General features: G+C 41.1%; 1 pseudogene; it reads right to left on the bottom strand.

Moving 5' to 3' along the window:
• Positions 1–9,990: 9,990 nt before the first annotated feature.
• On the bottom strand, positions 9,991–18,775 carry LOC126018415 (meiosis regulator and mRNA stability factor 1-like; annotated as a pseudogene).
• Between the last annotated feature and the right edge of the window lie 837 nt (positions 18,776–19,612).

The following is a 19,612-nucleotide window of genomic DNA, read 5'->3' as shown; positions in this document are numbered from 1 at the left end:
ATTTCATGTTTGAACCAAGTTACAGGGAATGTTGGACTTTATTCATCGGCCTCCAGATGCACCAACAATATCTTGTGGCATTGCTTCTCTTTTGCATAGGCACATTAAAATGGGAAAATAATACATATGCAAACAAGTTCTTATCTAATAGAGATGGGAACACAAATTTGGTAATGTAATTAAGCCTTTTACTCTGAACATTGGTATAATGATTTGGCTTAGGCCTCAGAAGAATGAGCATTGCCCACACACACCTGAACAATGGATACCATCTATGGAAACAACCACAATTGTCTATAACATTACCAGGATCCAAGCCTATACCAGGGAAGACCTACCACTGCTTTGGCATTGACTTACTCCAAAGAGTGCTCCCAACACCCAGACGACTCAGGAACAGTCTGCATGCAGTGCAGATCGCTCCACATTTAATGGTATGCTGAAACTAGAGGATGCTCCACATCAGCCTGACATCAATGAAAGAAATGCACAGAATCCAGAGTCTTTAAATATAAGAATCTGATACCAACAATAGCTAAAGTGTGAAAAAGTTTCACCGGGACCTTGAGAATGACTTCAGTTGGATGGACAGGTATGCCTGGAACCCAGAGTCTGTCTTATGCCAATAAACTTCTGGGGTGAGGCCTTTTTGTAATCAGGTCAAGGATTTTTTTTCTGTTTCCCCCATATTTTTCTGGACCTATGCAAACAACGGCGATTGCCACTATCACACCTTTACTACATTTTTTTTACTCTTATCCTTTAAGAAAAAAAAATAGAACTTACTGAACTTAAAAACAAATAACTGTGGTAGAATGACTGTCTCTAATATAGGCAGGAGATGGGAAGGGGGGAGGGGGTAAGTTACACTGGTGAAGGGGAGTGTTTTGGTTATGACTGTAACCCAACTATGATCATGTTACTTAAATAAAAAATATATTAAAAAATTTTAATATACTATTAAAAATCTTAACTTGCATCTATAGCTCATTTGAAGTTTAAATTACAATTTTATTTTATAGCAAATAGTGTTTTGAAACTTAGTAATAATTGAAATGTTTCACTATTCGATATTTGTTTTGTTTGGGACCACATTCAGTAGTGTTCAGGGCTTACTTCTGGTTTTAAACTCAGGAATCACTCTTAGTGGGAACGGGTACCAACAATATAGGAAACCTGGGATTTAACCCAGGTTAACTGTGTGGAAGGCAAGCAAAGTACCTTCTATAACAGGGGTCTCAAACTCGACCCTTTATACAACATTTTGTGGCCCGTGGCCGGCCTTCAATTATCACAGTATTCGCTATTATTCGCTTACCGAATAATCGCAATAAAAATCGCAATAGTAAGAAAAAAATCGCATTAAACATTCACATACCCCAAGCAATTTCGTTCTGGGTATGCAAATGTTTAATGTGATTTTTGCAATTTTTTTCTCACTAATGCGATTTTTTATTGCAAATATTCGGTAAGTGAAATCCCTTATGCGGCCCTGCCTCACCCCGACTTTGCCTCCTGCAGCCCCCAGGTAAATTGAGTTTGAGAACCCTGTTCTATACTATCTCTCAGGGTCCAACTATTTGATTTTCTTTAATATTGAAATGAGTATAAACGAAAAGGAAGTTGAAAAAACAGTTGAGGTATACTTGATCAAACTTCCTTCAACCCAAGATTAATCTTGTGTAAGATAAAAATCAGAAAATTGATGTTTAACTAATGTTTCTGTGTTTGATTTTATAACATATAGATTTGTTTAATCACCATAACAGTTATATGTGGAAAAAAATTTCTATAACAAAAATATCCCTCCTGTTTGACTTTGTAAACTGTAATTAAACTGTCATCCCCCATTTCTAGCCCCTGGCATCCACTAATTTCTTCTCCATCTTAAATTGTGTCATTTTAAGAATGCTGTATAAGTAATATTATGGTTATTGCTCTTTTAAGAATGCTATAATTTTCTTTTAATTTTTATTTTCTTTCTTGATTACAGGTTTGTTTGAATTATTTGATTTTAGAAGTGTTTTAATTTTATTTAATAAACTCTATAATTTTTTTTCCTGTGAGAGTTCTCTGCTACTTTAAAGATTAGAAAGTTCCTTGTTCCTGCCAAGGTACTCTTGTTATCAACTAACCCAAAAGAATCTGAGTTGAATTCAAAATTTAAAAAATCAGCAAATTCTTCTGGGCAGGATCAGTTGTCCTTTTCTATATTTCCACTCAAAGACTAGAGTAAGTACAGGTTTGACATTTGCTTATAAACTTTTGGTGAAGTTTTGCAGATAAAATGGAGAGTGCTGTATGGATCAGTCCATACAAAATTGTATTGATCACTGGCACCCCCTCTTACACAAGCCCTAAAGGTTTTAAAAATGCATTAAAAATGTGTTTTCTGTGCCTGAGTGATAGCACAGTGTTTGCCTTGCACACAGCTGACCCAGGACGACCTCGGTTCAATCCCCCAACATCCCATATTGTCCCCCAAGCCAGGAGCAATTTTTGAGTGCATAGCTATGAGAGTCATCAGTTGTGGCCCCAAAACCAAAAAAATAAAAATGCATTTTCCTTATTCTTATCTCTATAAGAAACCTTTCTAATGACCATGAAAACAAATACAAATTTTAGAAATAAAAATCATTATATCTTCTCAGGCTTTTCATATACGAATAAATCTATTTACCTGGCATTGTCTTTTATTCTTTTAACATTGATCCTTCTTCAGAAGCCAATATATGAATTTATGTTTAGTAACTATTTTATGATTATTTACTTGTTATTATATGACTCTTTAAACACCTTAAATTGTACTTCATTATTGCATTTTTCCAATAAGAAAGCACAGAATAATGTATATTATAGTGTATTGTTAAGGGTTCGAGTTGCCAGAGGCTGCAGAAACACAAGAATAAAAGTGGGGGCTGGAGAGATAGCATGAAGGTAAGTGTTTCCTTGCATGCAGAAGGTCAGTGATTTGAATCCTGGCATGACATATGGTCCTCTGAGCCTGCCAGGAACGATTTCTGAGCATGGAGCCAAGAGTAACCCTTGAGCGCTGCTGAGTGTGACCCAAAAACAAACAAACAAACAAACAAAAAAAAGAATGACAGTGGAAGCAGTTTGCCAAATATTTTGGGACAGTGTTTTGCTTTAACCAACATGTGCCTAAAATTGATGCATGAATTTTCCTGTTCATGACCCCCTTATCATGTTATGGCCATCGTCCTAGAGACTTTTATTTTACAGACTGCTTCCATTTTTATTCTTGTGTTTCTGCAGCCTCTGGCAACTAAAACCATTAACAGCACACTATAATATACATTATTGTCTTTTTTTTTGGGGGGGGGGTTGGGTCACACCCGACTGTGCTCATGGTTTACTCCTGGCTCTATGCTCAAAAAGCGCTCCTGGCAGGCTCGGGAGACCATATGGGATGCCAGGACTCAAACCACTGTCCTTATGCATGCAAGGCAAACTCCCTACCTTCATGCTATCTCTCCAGCCCCTATTGTCTATTTTCTTATTGGAAAAATATACAGTAGTTTCTGGTCCAAACTCCATCTCACCAGCCTAAGCACTTCTGGTAGTAACCCCTAAGCACTAAGCGAGGAGTAGTCCCAAAACATTTATTAGTTAATAACATGGGAGAAAAACCTTACTAATATTGTATCGCCCATATGTATATCAATATCTAGTTCCATAAAACATTAATGAATGTTAAGTTTAATATAAAAATTAAATATAAAAGCATTGTGTGAAAAATAATCATATTGTTATCTACATTTTGAGGGTTCAGTTAAGTAAAGAAAAAAATATTGAAATTACAAAAATAGTTGTCCTCTTCCCTTGGAGTGGTACAATCTATCTGTGAAAATCTAAACTGTTTCCGCTAATAAGTGTTAATTACTTCATTTTGTAGAAAAGTATATAAAATAGCAATTATACCAAAGGTACATTGAAGTACTTTATAATCTTTAGTAAAATATTTTAGTATATTATCTAGCATATAGTGTCTCCAAAAATATTAGTACTTATTTAACTTAGATAAAAGACAAAAAATAGAACATTTGGCAATTGCAGCTCTTAAATAGAGTTTTATTTTAATTAGAGCAAGCAGAAAATTATTTCTATAACTTATAAAACTCTGAAAACCACTGGAGGTTTAGCAGTGTTTAAGTAAATTCTAAAGTCAGACTCCTGAGAATTTATTCTGAACTTTATCCTTGACCTGATGGTTAAATAAACAATCCCTTATTAACTTCTGCCTGGAGCTTCTCTTTTTAATCTTCTGAACTAGTGATAATGTGGAAATTTTATTTGGGCATTTAAAATTGGGCTAAAGACAATTTACAGTGAAGGTGAGATGGTAACAGAAAATAGAGAGGCCTGGGTCAAATGGCAAGAATACAATTTAGTTGTTGGCCAAGAAGATGAGCTAATGTGCTTGGGACAATTTAACCTCCATGGATAGATGACCAAAGCACTCCTCAATATTTCTTAATGGCTTTCCCCCAAAGGGCAGGAGAACACTGAGTTATCCTGATTTGTTATTTCCATTTTGAAAACAGCACCTCAATTATCTCTGTATTAGATATTGATAATGTGTCACCTACCTGCTGGATATTTTTCTGGGTGCTATGGAAAGTGAGGGTCATTTTAATGACCTTAATGCTAATGAAGTGGAAATTCTCAAGGAAAAACCTCTCAAGCATAAGGCAAAGTTAGGCATTAGTCATTTTAGATCTTATGTTAGACTTAGCCACCAATTTTCTCTAATGAGTAACTTCACCAATATACTCCAAGTGCACATATTCTTCATTATTTTTAAATGAAAGTAAAGAAAATAAACCTCACAAGGAAATAAAGCAGGTTCGTGTGATAAGGTCTGTGCTTTTCTGCATATGTACTTATTCCATATTTTGAATTCACACACTAATAATAATAAAGAACTAACTAAATGTCCAATGCCAGGAAATCAATAACTATTTTTAAGTTTTATTTGTGATATTTTAATCAAAATTGCTTATTTTCATAAAACAGACACTCAGGACTGGGGGCCAAACAAAAAAGGAGGCTGAGGAAAATGCCTGCAGTCAGCACTGGCTGTGTTTGATAGAGGGCTATTGTAAAATTTTGTTACAGATTAGATGTTCATATATGAATAAATTTACTCTGGTTTCTTCATTTTATATTAATAGCTTGGGCATCTGTTTTTGTTCTTTTGTTCCAATGCCATACTGGTTTTCATATTTTTTTATAATATAGTTTGGGAGTATGATATTTCCTCTTCTAAAATTTTACCATCCCACAACTATTTTGGCTATTCAGGGTCTAATTTGGTCCTATAGCAATGTAAAGCTTTTTGTTCATTTTCCTGGAAAAATTGCTTCTGTCTTTTTTTACAGTATATATACCTATGTGCTGCTTTCTCATCTAGTACATCATGAAAATTTCTCCAGTTTACTTTCTGTATATATAACTCATAGGAGGATAATATTACAAGATACATTGGTAAATATTCTTCAAAGAAACAGAATCACAATGAGCTATAGATATTCATCTATCTTTATCTTTATTGAGATAAATTTTGAGGAACTGGCTAATGCCATTGTGGATACATTGTAAATCCTAATATGCAGTGCAGTGGGCAGGCTGTAGACTCAGAAAATAGTTGAAGTTTGAATCTAGATCTATCAGCCTTTGTTCTAGTAAGGTCTGAAACTTGTTGGCGAGGGCCTGTTGTCATTTTAATGTATAATCTGCTTTATTTAAAATCCATCTACTTATGAGGCTAGAGAGATAGTACAGGGGTTAAGAAGCTTGCTTTGCATTTAGTCAGTCTATTTCAAGACCTCGCAGCACGATGGTCCCAGGAATTATAGGGAACCTTGAGCTCAGAGCAAGAAATAAGCCCTACACACTGTGAGCATGTTGCTTCCAAACCTAAATAAATATGCAAACAAACAAAATCCATCACTTAAATGATCATCTCACTCAAAAATATCTTTGAAGAATATCAAGAAGGTAGTTAAACCAAATCTTGGGATATGGTGGCCTAGTCATTTTAATATTAATAGAGATGTTAATACACAGATCAAACCTAATACTATTCATAGTTAATTAATAATTAATTCATTTCCCAATTCATTTCGCTACTAGATAGACATTTGCATCCTGCTTCTGTGTGTGTGTGTGTGTGTGTGTGTGTGTGTGTGTGTGTGTGTGTACTTATTTTTTGGCCATAACCAGTGGTGCTCAGGGTTTTGTCCTGAATCTGCATTCAGGGATCACCCTTGGAAGGAACAGAGACCACGGAACCACGTGGGATGCTACGGATTTAATCCCAGTTGATCACGTGCAAGACAATCATACTGCTTGTTGTACTATCAGACCAATCTCCCCATATATTTTTTCTTAATAAACAATGATGTAATATGCTAAAATCTATTTATTTTACAAGTTCCCAGAACAAAGATAATTGGAGCCAATATTACCTTTGTTAGTCATTTTTATAGGTACCATCAAAACACTACCAAAATATATGTTTTGTTTTGTTTTTATTGAAAAAATGAACAATTTTTTCAGAGATAAAATTTCCAGAGATATAGAACAGCGGTAGGATATTTGCCTTGCAAGTGACTGGCTGACCCAGAACCAACTATGGTTTGAATTCGTCATCTCATATGGTCCCCTGTGCCTGCCAGGAGTGATTTCTGAGCAGAGAGTTAGGAGTAATCCCAGAGTGCTGCCGGGTGTGGCCCACCTCCTCCCCCCAAATGAACAATTTGGGTCATTTCTGGCATCTCTAATTAGAAAGCTTTAGATAGTAAAATTTCTCTTTTTATATAAATGTAGTAATATTTACAAGAAACTATCTTCAAGTGCTGAGTCCTAGAGTGAGATGATAACTGAGTCAGCATATCTAATAATACCAGAATGACATGATCTACAGGTGAGAAAGTGGTGATGTGGACAGAAAGCATGATAGTGTGTGCATCCCTGAGAGATGCAGGCCAAAACCATCCAAGCTTCTAGAGTTAACTCCACTATTACACTTTTAACTGCTAGATAATACCATGAAAGTATGTTCAATGGAATTTTGCTTCATTTGGGGGGCCATACCAAATGGGGCTCAAGATTTCCTTCTCACTCTGAGCTCATGAATCACTTATACAATGCTCAGGGACTATATGATATACTAGGGATCAAACAAGAGTGGAAGGCAAGAACCTATTCTTCTATAGTATCTCTCTGACCCGATGGTGGTATATTTTTATTTGTTTGTTTGGTAGTTTGGTTTGCTTTTATCTTCTTACATATTTTCTTTCATTTTTTAGTACTTTAGACTTTTTATTTTATATTAAAACAATAAACTGCTAAGAATTTTCCAGAGTTGAGGAGTACAGGCACCTGTAGTGAAGAACTCAAGGGTACCAGCAAATATAGACCCAACCAGAAAACTCCAAGACAAGTGTATTGGCACTACATACAATGACCTGGATTGGACAAACTAGTTTGCCTGGAGCCCAGAGTTGGTCTTATGCCAGGAAACTTCAGGGGTAGGTTCTCCTTTTATTTAGGCCAATGATTTTTCTTTCCATGTCTCTCATATTTTGATGGGCCTATGCAAACAATAATTGCCACTCTAACACCATTTTTACTGTGCTCCTTTGACTCTAATCCTTAAGAAAAGCAACCCACTTAAACTTTTGAGGTTAACTTAAACTAATATACATGTGCATGGAAATGTGAAAAAGTACTTTGCCTTCAATGTTTAAGGAGTTACATAAGTTTTATGGCTTTAGATTTCTTTGAAAAATTGTGTACTACAATCTGGGGAATTGAGGGACAAAGTAATTGTACATGGGTTCTGCTTTATTTTTCTTAATGTTCTTTGGCTGAAAGTCCAAATTAAGAGATCAGCAATGGGACTACTGAGAATTCTGTTTATGGGTGATTGTCCTTCCACTGTAACTTTACCTTGTCCTCTTTCCTTGCATTTTTGTTCTCATAATTAAAAATAAAAAATTAATAAAAAAAGGAAGAAAAAGAAAACTCCAAGACACATTTTACTCGTAATTCCAAAGTCCAAGGCAGAATACTAAAACTCAGAAGAACTCAAATACAAAAGGAGTCTCTGAAGATTCACACATCAATCAGATGGACTTTGAGCCAGCGGGAATGGGGGGGATACAGAAAAATCACCATAGAGCTCAATAGAGTGAACTAGTCAATGGAGAATATTCTGTTCAATGAGGTTATTGTTCTCATTTAAAGGAGTGATAACAGAGCTTCATGTATAAGCAACAGCTTAGACAGTTCATAGCCTTGAAGTGTGGAACTCCTGAATGGGGTCCATGGGGAGGGTGGAGCTGTTCAGAAGAAATGAGGAAGGACCAGGGAATCAAGGCAGCCCTCCTGGAAGAACATAGTGACCTAGCAGGCCTCACCAGCATGGCCCGCCCCCACTCCTCATTGACATTCATGACATCATGAATGACTTCACAGAGCAGAGATTTTTCAGTCTCCTAGCTTGGAGGGGTAGAAGTGGAGACGTTCTCCATAGCTCCTTGATTAGGATTGAGTTTCGGTATGAAGCTGGCCACCACAAGAGTGGTGGTACAGCTCTTTCTTTTGGCTTCCAGCCAAAGCTTCCTGGTTCCAATAAGGAAGTCTGAGCCAGGTAGGACTCGCTCCCCAGTTCTCTGCTCCAGTGGGGAAGAGCAGAGTGCCCTTGCTTTCTCTATACTCCCACCAGAGACCCTGGAGGAGTTGGAGGACATGCTGTCCATGTACAGCAGTGCCCAGCACTGGCCCCAGGACGATGGTCACTTGAGCCCAGCTGTCACCTGTGAATTTCCCGGGACTCAGAGTCCCACAGTCTTCCTCCTGAGCACGAAGCCCATTTAGAGTCCCACAGCCCACAGGGCTGATCACGTCACACCTTCTTGCTGGCCAGCTCTCTGCTCCGTGGCCTGGCCCTGTCCTTCCTGGGCAACTCTGCTCCTAGCACAACGTTGACACCCCACCTCCCTTCTCTGTTTCACTAAGAACCGAGACTTGGGCACACACAATGCCACTGAGATTAGTTCCTGTGAGCTGAGCAGGTAGCAGGGAGAAAAAGATGTCTACACACACAACCAAACAGAAGACAGACACACAGGCAGACATCTTTTTCTCCCTGCTACCTGCTCAGCACACAGGAACTGATCTCAGTGGCATTGTGTGTGCCCAAGGGTCTCTGGTGGGAGTACAGAGAAAGCAAGGGCACTCTGCTCTTCCCCACTGGAGCAGAGAACTGGGGAGTGAGTCCTACCTATGGTGGAGGACCAGAAGGATGCGTTCACCTCCCTGCTTCCTCCTACTTCTTCCTTGCTCTATTTGGAAACAGCCATGGCCTGTGCTGGCCGGATACTGTCCAGGCACATTATTGTGGGCAAAGGCTTGGGGACCAGACCATGTTGCGTGTGAGGTACCACTCACTCCCTACTGGCAAAGCAACCACCTTGTTCTCCTCTACAACACTAGTCCACCACTTGTGGTGGTTTTGGGGCCATATCTGGGGGTGCTCAGGGGTTATTCCCAGCTCTGCACCAAGGAATTACTTCTAATAGGCTCGGGGACCCTACCAATGCTGGGGAACCCGAGTCAGCAATATACAAGGTAAAAGCCCTCCTTGCTGTGCTAACACTTTGGCTCTATCATTTGATTTCATAATGATGGAAGAGTTGGGGCAAATATATTAAGGATTGTTTAAAACAAATGCCAGAATTATTTCTTTTCTCTTCCCCCCCCCTCTTCAAATAATGGAGGGAGGGGAAAAGTGGGAGAAAAGAAAAAATAAACTCAGGTCAAGGTAAAAGAAAACAACATTCTGAAGGAAAGAGGCTGGAAGATGGCATGCAGATTTTTGGAGGGTCTCTGTTAAAGACTGTGTTAAAGACTGTGTTAAAGACTTATGTGAGAGATCAGACTGCGTTTACTTGTCCTATTCTACACATCCTGGAGAGAATCAATGCTTAGTGACAGGGCGAAGGAAAAGTTGGCCACCAACGTCACTTGGTTTGTGGGATGCTTCTTGACTGGGCTCTCCATGAGGCCCTTGCTGAGTGGATCCTCCAGGGGCTCTGAGGTGGGACAGAGGTGCTTGGGACCGACTGCTGATATGAGGGACAGGTTAAAATCAGGGGTCAGATCTGCATTCTTGGCTGGTGCTGGAGTTTCACTTTTTCCTCCTGGATTCAAGATCCTTATTTCCAAAGGCTCCTGAGAGTGCTCCTCAAACTGGATGAGGTTGGTGGGTGAAAGAGTGACAGGGTCGGGTGTCAGCTATGGAGACAGCAGGCTAATGGGTATAGATGCACAAAGCAGATCCACAGGGGTAGAGAAGGCGACGAGCAGGCGGGGCAGTGGGGACTATGGGGGCCTGCGGCTTCCCATTGTGAACTAGAACTCGGGCATCTCCAGGATTTGCTGGGCCCCCAAGGGTTTGCTTTTGTCAGAAGAGGAAAGGCCGAGAGAGCTGAGCTGACTTTTCATGTCGTTTTCAACACCACAATTCTCTTGTGACCATTTCCTTTCATCCACACTACCTCTGGGATGGCGCTCAGGAGCTCCTCCATGCTGCCATAGCCTTAGGCCTGAGGCTGCAGTGTCTCCCTCAAATATTTGTTGTAGGCAGTAGAGAACTTAAGCAGGAAGATCTGCTGGTAGTGATGTGTGCAGACACCTTCTTGGCAAACATGTACATATAGGCTGGTCAGCTTCACACACTCCTCTGTTTGGTCATTAGTGAACACCTCCACCTGGAAAGGCAGACTCCACAGCAGCTCGGCCAGGATCAGGAAGCCATACTCGCTGGGGTTCAGTGGGGGCACTGTGGGATGCCTCGTAGTGTCTCTGCAGCGCCTCCAATGGCAACAAGAGTTAACGAGGTATCTTCCCAAGACATCAGCAGGACCAGCAGCTGCGCCATGAGTGAGCGCAGGGACTTTCAGTTAATGAGCTGGATCTGCTCCCCCAATTCCATATCTGCTACCTTTACACAGCTTCTGCAGTAGGGCTGAGAGAAAGCTGGCGTCCTAGTCCTGCAGGCGGAAGGTGTAGCCAAAAGTCTTGGACTATTCCCTGAATAGGTCGGTCATCATCAGGCAATTGTTTTTCTATGAGGAAAGAGTCTGACAACTGGGTGGTTAGAGCTTTGAAGCACTCAACCACCGTCAGGGCCAGGTTTTTCTTTTTTCCACACTCCAGCACTTGTAAAATATCAGGTATGGCTTCAAAGAGATCCAGGAGTTTTGTGAAGTCATAGTAGGTAGTGGTAGGAGGGGATGAATTTGTTGAAGGGGATCCAAAAATGTGGCTGGTGCGCAACAGGTTCACCACGTCCTTGGAGAACTGCCTCATCCTCAGTACACTCTCTTTTGGCAATATGGTTTCATTATCCTGCTGGGATAAGCAGATGGTTGTGTCAGGGATCTCGGAGATGATGTGTTAGTTCACACACTCTATACTCTATGATATTCCAGTCCTTGGAGAAACACCAGCAGTAAGCCTGCGAGAACTTGCTCAAGGCGACTTGTTAGGTGGCTTGGGATTTGAGAAAGTCCTTAGTGAAGTACTTTACCTGAACCCTGTGCTTCAGGATCAGCAAATACCTAGAGTCCATCCCAAGAATCTTCAACATATGGGGTATGGCCTCCAATAAATTGATCAACTTGGAGTAGCCATAGTTGGACACCCAGCACTGCTTGGTGAAGTGATGGTGGTGGTGGTGATGGTGGTGGTGGTAGTGGTGGTGGTGGTGGTGGTGGTGGTGGTGGTGGTGGTGGTGGTGGTAGGAGGGGATGAAGCCACTGATGGGTGAGGCAGCAAGGTGGCCTCTTCAGGAGGTCAATCACCTTCATGCTGAACTGGATCAGCTGCGGGTTTCCCACAGGATTGCAGAAGCCAAGGTTCTGTGTTGGGGGCCAGGCATTTGTGGATCTATTTAATCACTTTGACACCTTTATGTGAGGTGGCAATGTTCACCTCAGGGACACCAGGAACCCCGCCCTGGTTTTCCTGCACCAGCTCAAGCTCACCCAGCTGGGCTGCAGAACAATCAGGAAAGCTTAATAAAGACACTGTTACCTTGTATGTCTGCAGTAGACTATACACTTGGGGCACAACATCTTCAGAGAGAGAATCACGAAAGAAATTTTATAAAAATAAGAATCAAATTCATGTTCACTGAAATCCTCATGGGCACAGTACTACCTGCACACCAGCTTGTGGTACACGAACTCCTCGAAGATGATGGAGCTGCCATTGGCCAAGGAGCAATCATGTGACAAGGACGAGCCCAGAGGGCTCTGTCAGGCCTGGATGCTAGGCAGGAGACACACCAGCCGCCTATCACCTTGGTCTCAGATGGCAACCGCCTCTGTCAATATGTACAGATCTGACATATTCAGTTTATGGACAAACTTTTTTTTTTTGAAAGAGGCAAACAGCAGGCAGGAGCATACTGGAGAATAGCCATTGTTTCTGCGCTTAGTAAAGAGTGATTTATTAGCTGTCCCAGTAGCCAGAGAGACAAGGATCTTCTTGCTGCAGAGTCTGTATCTGTGGAGGCTGTTGATGGCACCAACAGCATCCTGCAAACACTCCATCTGCCCCACAGCCCTGAAGTGGTAATCTGTGTGTGGGCTCAGCTCTACAGCCTTCACCTCTCCTTGATAGAAGGATCATCCACGAACTGCTGCAGCTCCTTCAGGGACAGCCTATAGTCCAGGTTGCTGATCTGGATGTCAGCCCCATTCACAAATGGATATGAGCAGTCAAGACCACCTCTTGTGTTTGCCATGTTGAAGGCCCATGGGGACACTCTGTTCAAGAGGTTTGGGGGCATACTCCCTGCAAACCAGGTTTATGGCATGTGCAGAGGCCCCACCTGCCTGGATGCAATCAGATGCTTGCTGAAGGCAGACGGGAAGCTCACTTAGAAAAGACTCTCCTTCCATTCCTGCTTCACTGGAGAGCTGGCAGTGCTCTGGACACTGAGGTGCTTTTTTCAGGGGTTGGTTTTGTGGCTTGGCTCTGGCAGCCCTGAGAACTTTTTTTTTTAATTTTGATCATAGTGGCTTACATATCTTTCACATTAGTATTTTAGGTACATATTAACATTGAATCAGGGGAATACCCACCACCAAATTTGTCCTCCCCTTTTCCCCTTCCCTTTCTGCAACTCATATCCCCCACCATCACCCCAAGGGCTGCTAGAGTAGGTGGTCCCCTCTTTGTCTAGCTTACTATCAGTGATCATAAATCTGTCTGGTCCCGGTGCCCTCCCTTGTTTCTCCCTCTACTTGAGAGGCTAAGCTAGATAAATCAAGTTATGTGGTTTTGTTTGAGGGAAAGAAAAGCAATAGAATGGGGTAAAGAATAAGAAAAAATTTTTTAAAAATTAAAATATGCTGAAAATGGGAGGAGTCCTTCTAGTGGCTATTAACCTCAGTTTGAGAGAGGACTTGAAAAAGGTAATTGAAACACCATAACAATACAAAAATAAATGTCAAATTAAATATCCAGTGAGCCCTACAGCAATAAAGAGAAGCAACACACAATAGTCTCAATTCTGAAATCAAATCATGCCAGAATGCAAAAAGAAAGAGAAAGATAAGATTAAATAATATAAAATAAAAGGGAGACATCAAATTCAATATCTACACCAAAATATGGACGTCAAAAACAATAAATAAAAAATAAATGCATGTGTGGAAAAATGCTTATTTTTTTTCCCTTTTTTTCTTTTTCCCCCTGCATAGGCACAATAACTATTGAAGATATTATAGAGGGAATTCCCTTGGCTTAGGAGATACAAGGTTTCTCCATCCCTGAAATATACTGTTATGAGACTAAATATAGACTTCTTGCATGATCATTTACTCTCCCCTCAGTGCTTTTGTGATGTATGGAAGACTTCTGCTTCATCATGGATGGTAAAATCAGACCTCTGTATCTAGAGATCTTGGTGACTGTGCAGCTCAAGGAATGGAGCTTATGATGAAGGCTTTCTTTGTGGTTCTAGCAGTTCTGCTTTTTAAGTGTCATTTTAATTCATCTTCTGTAGTTGGTGTTCCTGGTCATTAAGTTGATCCTAGGATGGAACCTGGGATAGAGTCTTTTGTTATGTTTCTGGAAGACTCAATCACTTTCTGTTGTCTCAGTCAGACTTCTGGAATTGGAGAATTTGTTGAACAGATTGTAGACCAAAAGCTAGATTAGAGCTTGTTGTTGTTGTTGTTGTTGTTGTTGTTGTTGTTGTTGTTGGTCCCGAGATGCTTACTGTCTAGTCTTGGTTGTAACAACCAGTCATCTGTATATAGCAATCTTGGTTTTTGCACAGATCAAGGGGTGACATGTCTTCTGATTTTATCTTATCGTTGGCTGATGAGGAAGGATAACTTGATCTTAGATCTAGTTGTTCCCATGTCCTCGTTTTCAGATTATCAATTTAGAACTGGCGTGTGTTGGCATCAGAGCAGCATTATGAATGCCCTGGAGGGGATTTGGTTCCTGGAGCTGTTGTGGAGAACTCTGTCATTTCTATGTCTGAGATCCAGGAGTCAAGGCTGGACGGTCAGTGCCTATTTCCCTGGAGTCTAGGTTGGTTCCACATGACATACATTCAGGATGGGAGATGTCCCTGTGTTGTGAAAAAGTGTAAGTTCTTATCCCTAGTAGGTTAGAGCTTGTTTTTACACGTAAATTTTCCCCTATTTTTAATATGCCTTTTCAGGAAGAAGTGGTGCTACATTATATTGCTGGTGGATTTGGATTTGGGGGTGGAGAGAGAAGAAAACAGACCCATGACAAAAACTAAAAATATATATGCTCAGACATATCTAAAGAGAAAAGAGTTTCTTAAAAGAAAAAAAAAGATTAAATAAGAGACATAATTAAAGGAATAAAGTGGGGCCGGGAGGGATAGCATGGAGGCAAGGCGTCTGTCCTTCCTGCAGAAGGACAGTGGCTCACATCCTGGCATCCCACATGGTTCCCCATGCCCACCAGGGGCAACCTCTGAGCACAGAGCAAGGAGCACCCTCTGAGTGCCGCCAGCTGTGATCCAAAAGAAGCAAAAAACAAATCAAATCAAAAAACAAAAACTAGAAATAAATAAATAAATAAATAAATAAATAAATAAATAAACGAACAAGGGAGAGGGAGAAATAAAAACAAAGAAAAAGGGAGAAAATGATACAGGAGATTACATTTGGGGAGAAACAGTATAAGAGGTAGTGTTATATAGGTCTATACTTACGTTGATAGTACAGGCTTCCCCATTGTCTTTTAAGATTTCCTCGTGAGGTGTGGGCTCTAGGCAGGGAGGTCTTGGGTGGAGTTCTTGCAATGGGACTCCTTTTGGAGCTAATCCGGTATTAAGCCACAGTCCACAATAGGGAGAGGTGATCAGGAGGGCCACACTGCATGAGTCAGTCAGAGTGTTGGTTGTATTTTCTTGCTGCAGCCCTGAGAACTTTGACATGGGCATGGGAGTTCCTGTGTTTCTGTGCACAGGGACAGCCAGTCTCTGGTGGCCTAACAGGTGCTCGCTGCTCCTCGTGCCCATCTTTGTCTCCAGGCTGCACAGCTCCTGTAAACTTTCCAGGTGAGCGTTCTTGCTGGCTGAGCCCAGGTTAGCGGAGGATGCCCTTTACCCTGACACAGCCTTGGTACTAGGCAGGCTCACACAAGTCCTTGCTGAGGCACAGTTTCACATTCCTCAGCTTCTTAGGCAACTTGGCTTTGTTGGATGACGCCAGAGCTCCTGGTGTCACAGAGCTCCCAAGGTTGGGGGAGTGAAGGACACAATCCTTGTTCTCCATGGCTTCTGGGACCCTGCTGTTCTCTCCGGGGTCAGGAAGCAGAGGACGGTGCTGTAACCAGCGATGCTCAGCATTATGCCACTGCAGTTGTCCAATAGGTGAGTCAAGTCTATTGCTGACGCTCTTGCTGCCATTGTTTGCTGGGAAGTTATAGACATAGAGCAGGGTGTGGCATAGCATTTTCAGTGGTAACTTGGGGAGCAAGTCAGAGATGAACTCCTCAAAACGAATCAGCTCATTCTCATGGTGCAGCAGTGCTTCCGAGGCCTGGTTTTTATGGACCAAAATTATGTGGAAACAATGTGTCTGAGGTCACTAAGTTCCAATGCAAAATTGACATCAGTTGATACAAGGACCACTGGCTGGCTTGTTGGCTGCTTTCTTATATAACGTTAATGTGAGCCACAGTTACCTAGAAGTTGTTCAGTTCCTGCATCACTTCTTCGTTTTCTTTGTTGATGTCACACACACAGATGAACTCAGCTTCTTGGTGACCCTTAACTTCTCGCGGATTCTCTGGACAACGGACTGTGGCCGAGCAGCCAGAGGGAATTGAGCAGTTCTCAATGTCCCAGAAAACAACAAGGGGGGGTAACTTTTCAAGCACCTGTCCAATAAGTGCCACTTCCGATGACCCAAATTTCGAAGTGGCTTTGCTTAGACTGGTGGCCAACAGTAGGCTGGTCTCACTTGCTGCTCCTTTGGTGCCACAGTCTTTAGACAGAGGAACTGTGGCAGGTGCCATCGGAGTGTTCGGAGGCGGTATATTTGATCAGACTTTATCAACACTGATGATACTATTTCTTGCAGACTTGTTGAGACACTCTTCTCAGTAAAGGGAGCCCTTTAAACAAACTGGAGAGACCAGGTTTAGGTGTAGGGAGCTGGTGCACAAGTGAGGAGCAAGTTTCAGTGGGGATATATGCCAGGGCATTTGGTAAATTTTGTTTTGTTTTGTTTTGTTTTGCTTTATTGGTAGAGGCACACCCAGTGATGCTCAGGGGTTTCTCCTGGCTATAAACTCAGAAATTGTTCTTGGCTTGGGGGACCATATGGGACACGGGGGATCGAACCACATTCTGTCCAAGGTTAGCGCATGCAAGGCGAATGCCCTACTGTGGCACTTAAATCTTTTTCTTTTCATTTTTTTTTGCCTTTTTTTTTTATCTTTTTGGGTAACACCCAGTGACACTCAGGGGTTACTCCTGGCTATGCGCTCAGAAATCACTTCTGGATTGGGGAACAAGGGAAATAAGCTACAGGGGCACAGGCTGGCAAAGTGGGGAATGGGTAGAGTTTGTGTATCACAGGATACAACCGAAAGTGGAGCTTTTCACAGCAGGTCAGGTGCTTGTAGGAGGAGAGACTGCCACTTGAAAGCATATGCTGGGGAGTCACTGCAGCCACTGCAGGTGACACTGCTCCTCACTGAGGCTCTGTGCAGTGGGGAGGCCGCAAGCACAAAGTGGAGGTGGTACATTTTTAAAAAATATTTTTTATTTAAACACCGTGGTTAGAAACATGATTGTGGTTGGGTTTCAGTCATATAAGATGACACCCCCATCACCAGTGTAACATTCCCATCACCAATGTCCCAAATATCCCTCCTACCCTCCCTGCCCCCACATGTACTCTAGACAGGCTTTCTGTTTCCCTCATATATTCTCATTGTTAGGATAGTTCGCAATGTAGTTATTTCTCTAACTAAACTCATCACTCTGTGGTGAGGTTCATGAGGTGAGCTGTAATGTCTAACCCTCTCCTCTTTTGTCTCTAAAAATTGTTGAGAAATGTCTTTCATTTTTCTTAAAACCCATAGATGAGTGAGACCATTCTCTGTCTTTCTCTTTCTCTCTGACTTAATTCACTCAGCATGATAGATTCCATGTACATCCATGTATAGGAAAATTTCATAACTTCATCTCTCCTGATGGCTGCATAATATTCCATTGTGTATATGTACCACAGTTCTTTAGCCATTCATCTGTTGAAGGGCATCTTGGTTGTTCCCAGAGTCTTGCTATGGTAAATAGTGCTGCAATAAATATAGGTGTAAGAAAAGGATTTTTGTATGTATTTTTGTGTTCCTAGGGTATATTCCTAGGAGTGGTATTGCTAGATCATATGGGAGCTCAATTTTTAGTTTTTGGAGGAATCTCCATATCGGTCTCCAGAAAAGTTGAACTAGTAGGCATTCCCACCAGCAGTAGATAAGAGTTCCTGTCTCACCGCATCCCCGCAAACACTGCTTGTTCTCATTATTTGTGATGTGTGCCAATCTCTGTGGTGTGAGGTGGTACCTCATAGTTGTTTTGATTTACATCTCCCTGATGATTAGTGATGTGGAACATTTTTTCATGTGCCTTTTGGCCTTTTGTATTTCTTCTTTATCAAAGTGTCTGTCCATTTTTTTCTCCCCATTTTTTGATGGGATTAGATGTTTTTTCTTGGAAAGTTCTGTCAGTGCCCTGTATATTTTGGATATTAGCCCCTTATCTGATGGGTATTGGGTGAAAATTTCTCCCAATCAGTGAGTGTCTCTTGTACCCTGGACACTATTTCCTTCGAGGTGCAGAAGCTTCTCAGCTTAATCTATTTCCATCTATTAATCTCTGCTTTCACTTGCTTGGAGAATGAAGTTTCCTCCTTGAAGATGCCTTTAGTCTCAATATCATGGAGTGTTATACCTACGTGTTGTTCTATATAGGAGGTGGTACATTTTTGAGGTCCACAGCGACTTTCTTGTTCTCCATGTAATCCTTCATTTGAGAACTAAGTGACAATGTCTTCTCGGGATGAGAAAAGCAATTAGAGATTTTTCAATGCCATGGTTTAGCATCATTATCCTGTTGAAGCCACCCAAGGGTTTTACTGCAGGGACTCTCACTTCTGTTCCCTTCCATCATATGGCCATCCCAAGCTGATTCAACATTTTTCCATCTTCCTTTTCTTTCATTCTTCCACTCTCAGCAGCCTGCTCCACCTTGGCTCACATTGCAGCCCCTCTGCCTTTCCCCCAACCCCATTCCCTTAGTTTTGATTCCTCCAAATGCACCCTCCACTTCTGAGCACCCTCCACTCAAATCCCCAAAACTTTAATAACAACTAACCAAGCAGGGAAGTGGGAGCTAGAACATGTAGTTGACAGTTGGATATATAGTTAGTGGTTGCTTTTATACATTTCATGTTTTCCTACTTATTTTTCTGTACTCAGTGAACATCCTCTGACTATTCCTGATTATTTTTCTATAGGAACATGGCACAATACTCATCTAAGTCATTTTAATTGAAAAGACCTTTAAAGTTTAACCGCCTATCAGGGAATGGGCAGTTTTACAATCTACATATTTTGTGTCATTTGATTTAATTTACAGCTCAATGAATGTGTCCCTGTCTAAAACTGACACTTTATATTTACTTCTTTTCCCTCTCTCCCTCCCATTAATGATCTTGAACACTAATAAAGTTATACAAGAATTGTGACTTCCTGACCAAGCATAATTTTGTTCCCCAGTGATTTTCCCAGTAATAAAGCAGAAGGGCAAACTTCTCTATCTCAAGACCACACTTAATCTTGTAGAAACATGTATTTGATTTTCAATTACTTTCAATTATTCCCAATTCATTATTAATATTTTATCAAGTATTAATAAATAATTTATCTGAATATTCATAGTAATTTAAGTTTTTAACCAAATAATTACCATTAGGTAAAACTAGTAGCCTAATCCACTATGAATCTG

This window comes from Suncus etruscus, chromosome 9 (assembly GCF_024139225.1).
Source record: "Suncus etruscus isolate mSunEtr1 chromosome 9, mSunEtr1.pri.cur, whole genome shotgun sequence".
Taxonomy (NCBI): Eukaryota; Metazoa; Chordata; class Mammalia; order Eulipotyphla; family Soricidae; genus Suncus; species Suncus etruscus.
Note: the sequence above shows the minus strand (reverse complement) of the source record. Positions and strands in the feature narration are given on the sequence as shown.